The 6308-nt window shown below is 28.1% G+C and overlaps 1 long non-coding RNA gene across 1 annotated transcript; it reads right to left on the bottom strand.

Moving 5' to 3' along the window:
• Window positions 1-3005: 3005 nt before the first annotated feature.
• LOC121116301 (uncharacterized) lies at window positions 3006-5927 on the bottom strand. The gene is made up of 3 exons (XR_011779761.1): window positions 5867-5927; window positions 5070-5177; window positions 3006-5011 (listed from the first exon to the last, which is right to left on the bottom strand). It is a non-coding gene; the product is annotated as an uncharacterized lncRNA (long non-coding RNA).
• Between the last annotated feature and the right edge of the window lie 381 nt (window positions 5928-6308).

Genomic DNA, 6308 nt, shown 5'->3' with positions numbered 1-6308 from the left:
TCCAAGAAATAAAAAAGAAACGACTTTTACAAAAAAGTCAATTAAATTTACTAAACTTCAATTAAAAAAATTAAAATATATACGAATAAATCCAAAACAAGACATTATCAAGATAAATAAAGAAATGAATAATTTTAATGTTTTAGGAGCATATTATTGGCAATAAAATTTAAATTGAAAGAGTGTAGAAGCGCTTTTTATAAATCTGTGGGTGTATAATATCTAGTTCATTTAATGGAGGTTTAAAAATTGATTATAACAGAACCAGGGGATGTTTCCACCTTGATCCAAGTAATATCTTGAAGGATAATCTCCTTTTAACCTCACCTACACATAAAAAGTACTGGTAAAAGACTACAAACTTAAAAATCATATGTGACGTCCATTTAAGATCATTACCTAACTCCAAAACAGGCTTAATTGAAGTTCAGTGTCTCCTTTGGGCCGTATTTCAAAGATAGGAAAGAAGTTTTCGATGCATACCATGAAAGAAAAATGTTTGCCCATGAATTTAGAGACTGCTTGTAGCTAAGACAGATCTTGGAATCAATGGATTAGGGGTTTAAATACCTTTTAGGTCAAATTGAACTACAAACAAATGGGAGTTGTGTTCTTACGACTCAACTATGAGGCACATCATCGCATTAAAATGTGTTTTTAAATTGTAAACAATGTGGATTTAAAAATGTAGTCCATAAAAAAAGCTTAATTATTAAAACCTCCAAAATTATCCTATTAAAAAGGAAAGAATTCAGTGATTTGATATGTTTCATGTTTCTATGAGTGAACATACCGAAATGATTAAGTAAGATTATAGTATAACTAGGGGTGAGTAGTTTGTAATGGAAAGAACCTATTTTTTTAAAATTAGAAAAGGAAAAATAACTGTTGTATCCGCCCTTTCTTCTTTTGTGTTCATTGGTTAATATGTTGTTTGGGCCTCGACGCCAACTACCCTATTTTTAAATCACTGTACTTTGATTGTTTTTGAAGATATTGATCTACTACTTTAAAAACTATTTAATAGATAATTCTTTTATCATTTTGTTCTATCTTATTGTGTAAGGTAATAAAACGAGTTTTTACCCATTAGGTCACGAGATCAATATTTTGACCTACAAAAAAATCAAACATGTCAGTTTTCAATTTCACTCAAATTTTTATACGTTAATATGTTGTACATCAAAAACATATACATAGTAAGCTATTAGAGATGCATTTCATTCTCTTAATTACTACTTGCTAAAAACCAAGCATGTATATTGCAAAAACTCTATTATGATATTTAATATAATAACTTATAATTTTTATTTTTATTCCTAAAAATAAGTATAATATTGAATCTCAGGTTGTGTGTGATATTAACATCTTTTTAGTACTTACCAGTTAGGACAATAACTATTATTTGTTACTTTATACTTATTTCAATCCTTAAAGGAAATTATTGTCACAGTTTATTTGATTTTTTTAAATATATCTTTATTTATGTTAAAAATGATACAACTTTACTTTTTTAGATATACAAATGCCTAAATAATGATTTTCTATGGGTATTTATTGTGAAAATATTATTCAAATATGATAATCATTATATTTGCATTTTCTTTAAATTTAAAAACTATTCCATTTTTCAGGATATATATTTTTTTTTTGTTTTGATCGTATTTTACTGTGGCATTTCCATTAATTTTTGTATTATCTAGAACTATTTTGGTGTAGACAACATTTTTTACAATTGATGCCTTTGAGGCAGTAAAATGTTTTACTCTCAACAAACAACTTGAACCTGCGAAAAACGAGTGACATTTTCATGTAACAGATATGGGGATTTCTCTATTGTGCCTCTTATTTAGGAATATAAACTCTTCATCATATTCAGTACTTGTGGAAAAGACCAAATGGATATTGTACATTTAATATTTTTTTGCAGAATGCATAAAAATCTTTCGGACTTAAAATTAATCTTCTATATGAAAACGTACATTTAATAAATTTTTGCAGTTTTTATATTACCCTGCACATCTGTCCGATAAATATTCTATGTATGTAATAAATGGCACGACCCTTCTCACAAATTGGAGAATTTTTTTGTAAAATTTTTGATAGACACTCATAGCATTGTGCGTGTTAAATTTTGAGATCACAAATAAAGTGGTGTGCTTGATGGCTTTGTTTTGCTCGAATTATCCCATAAACGGGTGAAGTGTAAACATAGAGTTGTTTCAATGAAAACTTTGTACACCTCATCTTGAACACTCAAAGAAAAGTACTCTGCAAAGTCACAAACAACAATCATCTTTCCACCGCTTAAGTCTTCCTTTGCACTTTAATACTCAAAGATTCAATTTTGGTTGTAAAAGCATGGAATTGATATTTTTGAAGAGGAGGCCCAAAAATCATAAAGTTATTGACATGATTTCACAAGTGTTCCACGTTGAGATTGTCCGTATAAGTCCACCTTCTGTATGTGATTTCATATATCATTTTATATTCCAGAATTTGAGATATGATTGTTTTAACTTTATTTTGGTCACCAGACATGTCACAATTGCCGAGGCAACATTCTAAAGAAGGAGGATTGTACTGAAGAAGACAAAGGAAATCATCAAGTGACTGCAACACAGCATCATTTTATTTCGGATTATTTCCCTTGATTTTTTATTTAAATTTTGCTCCTCAGAACATTAGCTTAATATTTTCATAAATAGCACCAACTTACAGAAAATATCAGCCGGAAACTTGGACTAGCAAACATTCTTTTGATTTAAACTTTGCAATCTTTCAAAAAAATAATTTTGTGCTGTAGAAAAGTTTCCTTAAATAAATTATAGCTTCTCATAGGTGATGCAATATTTGTTGTTTTTGTTCTTGGACCTTCCCTCTATTCCTATGAACACTGACAATATCTTTTTTTCCAAGCAGAGTCCCGCTTATATCTTCAGATTTATAAAAATCAAGCACATCCTGAGATACATCTAAATTAATTATTGTCCAATTTTTAGAATTTAGATATACCTTTTCAAATGCAAACTTCCTGTCAAATTGACCAGAGTATTATATCGTATTGAAGTCCATTTTGCCTGACATTTTTACAATTTTTTGTATAGCATCAGAGGTTTCCGAACTTTTTCTTCAACATACTTAGTACATCTCGGGCTTTTCCTTTTCATGGGAGTTACTCCTAACGTATTTAAACAATACTTTAAATCCATAGCTTCCAGTTTTGAATTATCAGATTGATCTGAAAGACTTTTACTTGAAGATTAGAATTCATTGATACATTTCCATAATTTATAACAGGCTACAGAGGGGTTTCCTTTCTTAGTGTCTCCTTATAGTAACAGCATCCATTTATCTATTTCAAAGACCAATTTTTGGCTAATTCATCCGTAATCATTCGTATTTTCTTCTTTATAAGTGACTTGTGCGTCTTTAAAGAATTAATACAATATCTTAAGGCACATAAATATTTCCATATTGGGTTAATTTTCCCTTCTTCAGTATTCAATTCCCTCCTTTTCTTTATTCTAACAATACAATCCTCAATTAGTAAAACAGTGATATATTCAGAAATTTGCTCTATCTACGCACACATTTTCATCTGTAGTATTTAAGCAGAATTGAAGGCATCTCTAAAACTTAATATGTATGTTTATAATATAGTACAAATTAACATATAAAAATTTGATTGAAAATGAAAATAAACATGTTGTTGTTTTTTAGGTCAAAATCTACAATAAAAGGATAAAGCAATTATCTATTAAATGCTTTTTAAAGTAGTGGATCAATATCTTCAAAAACATTCAAAATACAGCGATTTAAAAATAATGTAAGTGGCGTTGAGTGCCGAAACTTTAGAAGCCTCTTATTCTTGAACCGGAGAACAAAAAAAAAAAGGCTATAATTTTGAATTTTTGAGTTTTTTTACTATTATTAAAATATTTGCCGAATTTGAAAAAAAAATCAAGATGGTTCGATGAAAATGTCCTTTTTTTATTGATTCAATTCGGAATGACCCTATAAGATCTAAGTGGGACGATATTTGTAGAAAATCTTTCCTTCTAAAAAAAGATTCTCTCTAGTACTTCTGATATAGATATGGACTCTCCCCATAATTGAGTTTATTGAAGAGCATAATATTATGTATGTCCCGGCAGTATTTAAAAATAAATAAAAAACAGAAAATTAACCTAGTCACCTTGAAGGTTTGAATTATGTTTTGTAAGAAAGCATCTTAGCTGTTATGACTGTACTGATGAGTACTATTTGAAAAATTATGATTGGTAGTTTTAGGAACTATTTGTAGGTATGTTACAAAATGTCAATTTTCTGTGCAAAAAAAAACAAAAAAAAAAAAACTTGAAGGAAGCCTAGAAGTGTTTTGAGTTTCTCTATATAAATGCTGAATTTTCATTACGTAAAAGGAGAAAATCAATATGATGTCCTTCATATTTAATGTAAATAAATTTTAAATCTTTTATCCGGTCTTTTTATTTTTTTCAATACGTTGCTTTGTTCAATCCCATTATTTGCTAGAAAATAAGTTTTACTCAAAATAGCCTTCGAAATTATAAATAAAGCGTAATGGATAAATACAAAGATATAATGGACGGTAAATTTTTTCTTTATCTAGTATCTGACAAAGTTTTTACCAATTTCTGAATGCAAAAATGGATAAATTTTAACCCGACATTAGCACTTTCAATAATTGCGCAATAAGATGGTATTTTGTCATATTATTATTTTTTTTTTTTTCAATTGCATGCATTTATAAGTCTTTTGCAAAATACTGTATTTTGTAATTTCTGAAAATTTCATTCAATTCTCTTGAAGATTAAAAAAGTTATGATGTTTTGGGGAAATATTATATTAGATCCCAGATTTTGGTGTAGGTTATAACATAAACAGTAGAAAAAAAAGGGAGGAAATTCCGATAATAAATTGATCATAACTTCCTTAATATTGATGCTAGAGACATGATTTTGGTATCAAAATGTTTTTGTACCATTATCTATGAGACAAAACAGCTTTAAAAGAAAAAAATGAAGGTGAAATTAGTTGTAACTTACCTTCTATTCGTGATAATACTATAGATATAAAATACATACATAGAGTGATGATACTGTGAATAGCAAATTAAATTCTTTGACGTCACGAGAGAAGACCAAATAAAAAACCTGTTAACAAAACCATCAAAAATATAGTAATTCAGTCAAGGAGTACAAAAGTCTGCTCTACTTTTAATTGAATTAAGTTCTTTCAATTTTATAGAATTAATATAGTCATTGTATAGAATATCCATTTTAAGAAAAATTACAAGGCATTTTAATCTATTAATCACTATGTCTTTAATTCATCTCCTGAATCAAACCATATGCTCATAGAAATAAACTATTTTTATGCAGTAATAAATTATAGGATATGGGGAAAAAGTGAAAGTGAGAGGATTCAAAGGGACATAAGTTCGAAGCTTACTCACTAATCCTATTAAATGTATATATGATCACATCAAAATCTTCAAATCCAAAGACATCTTTTCTCTGTCGATGGAATCCTTTGATGATTTTGAGAAGAGCAAAAATTTTACTGAAATAATCGAAAGGCTAGCTGGAGAATATTTAGGACATATTAAGGATTTATTGTCTTCAAATCCAGATAAATTTCCTTTATTTTATGAACTAATGTATCGTGTAAAACATTTGCAGATGTTTGCAATTATAGGAAAGACTAAATTATATAGACGCATAATAATTCAAATACGTTTCTCAAATGGTTAACATATGTTCTTGCAAGATGCTCCCAAAAATTTGCTCTAAAATTAATTTTGATCTTAATACCCCCCCCCCCTAATAATTTAGCTTCTTACTTGGTCACATTGTGAAGATTGAGGACGAGACGTCATTTTTTTTTTTTTTTTTTTTTTTTTTGTGATTTTGATCCTTAATTGCAGCTTATTATTATTTTAATGTTGCTTTCCTTTAATTAAAAATTGTAATTAGGGATGTCAAAATTTTCGATATCTACATGAACATACATTTAAAAAAAGTATTGCTAACTTGCAAGATATTTGTACTCATCTTAAATATTATTTGACCCTAATTTGAAAATTCAAACATATTATTAGGATATTATTTTATAGACATCTCCGTCTGTAAATAATGTATTTTGTCAAAACTCTCAACCTATACTTATCATATTTATATACATTCATAAGGATTTAAACAATTTGTGTCTCCTTAATTATTGTATTACCTTTATCTACGCATGAAGCGAATCTACGCATATTGGATTGAAGATAATTATTTATA

Source organism: Lepeophtheirus salmonis, chromosome 4 (genome assembly GCF_016086655.4).
Source record: "Lepeophtheirus salmonis chromosome 4, UVic_Lsal_1.4, whole genome shotgun sequence".
NCBI classification, from domain to species: domain Eukaryota; kingdom Metazoa; phylum Arthropoda; class Copepoda; order Siphonostomatoida; family Caligidae; genus Lepeophtheirus; species Lepeophtheirus salmonis.
Note: the sequence above shows the minus strand (reverse complement) of the source record. Positions and strands in the feature narration are given on the sequence as shown.